We start from the raw sequence: 1230 nt of genomic DNA on the forward strand, positions 1-1230 counted from the left end.
TACTTTCAATTTGTGTGTGTCATTTGATCTGAAGTTGGTTTTTTTAGACAGCATATGTCTGAGTCTTATTTTCTTATCCATTCAACTACCCTTGACTTTTTTTTTTAAAGCAAGGCAACACTTGGTTGACCTCACAGATTGCAAGGAACTTGTCAGCTTACAATCCCTTATGTTTTTTATTTTTTTATGCCTACGGTACCTGGTCTTCCTAGGTGGTGTCCCATCCAAGTACTAACCAGGCCCAACCCTGCTTAGCTTCCGAGATCAGATGGGATCAGGCTTGTTCAGGGTAGCATGGCTGCAGACTACCCTATGACTTTTGATTGAAGCATTTAATCCATTTATATTTAAAGTGATCATTGATAAGTAGAGAGTTATCACCATTTTATTATTCATATTTATGGGGAGTTTTGCCCTTTTTTTGCAGAAGTCCCCTTAACATTTCTTGTAATACTGGCTTGTGGTGATAAATTCCTTTAGTTTTTCCCTGTCTGGGAAGCTCTTTATCTCACTTTTCATCTTAATTGATAGCCTTGCTGGGTAGATTAATTTTGGTTGTAGGTCCTGGATTTTCATCACTTGGATCATTCAGGCCAATCTCTTCTGGTATGCAAAGTTTTTCTTGAGAAGCTAGCTGACAATCTTATGGGAGCTCCCATGTAGGTAAATAACTGTTTTTCTCTTGCTGCTTTTAAGATTCTTTTCTTTAACCTTTGGCATTTTAATTATGATGCATCTTGGTGTGGGCTTTTTTAGGATTGATCTTGTTTGGTATTCTCTGTACTTTCTGAGATTGTATGTTTACTTCCTTTGCCAGGTTAGGAAAATTTTCCATTGTTATTTCTTGAAATAGTTTTAAATTTTCTACTCTCTCTTCTCTTTCTGGTAACCCTGTGATGTGAATGTTGGTATGTTTGATTGTCCCAGAGGTCTCGTAAACTTTCCTCATTTTTAAAAATCCTTTTTTATTGTTGCAATGCTGATTAAGTGCCTTCTGCTACAATGTCTTCCAACTCACTGATTCAGTCTTCTGCTTCATCTGATCTATGTTGATTCCTTCCAGTGTATTCATCATTTCAGTTATTGTAGTCTTTATTTCTTATTATTTTTTTAATGGTTTCTATGTCCTTTTTCATGTTTACTATCTCTCCGTTAAAATTCTCACTGATCTATAGCCAATTGGTCAGAATCACAGGTAATAACCTGAGCTTGCAATCAGCATCTGAATTT

General features: G+C 36.0%; 1 pseudogene; it reads right to left on the minus strand.

Annotated features, from left to right (window-relative positions):
- Positions 1-187: 187 nt before the first annotated feature.
- LOC112484152 lies at positions 188-306 on the minus strand (annotated as a pseudogene).
- Positions 307-1230: the final 924 nt, after the last annotated feature.

The sequence above is a fragment of the Pteropus alecto genome, unplaced genomic scaffold (assembly GCF_000325575.1).
Source record: "Pteropus alecto unplaced genomic scaffold, ASM32557v1 Scaffold4607, whole genome shotgun sequence".
Taxonomy (NCBI): domain Eukaryota; kingdom Metazoa; phylum Chordata; class Mammalia; order Chiroptera; family Pteropodidae; genus Pteropus; species Pteropus alecto.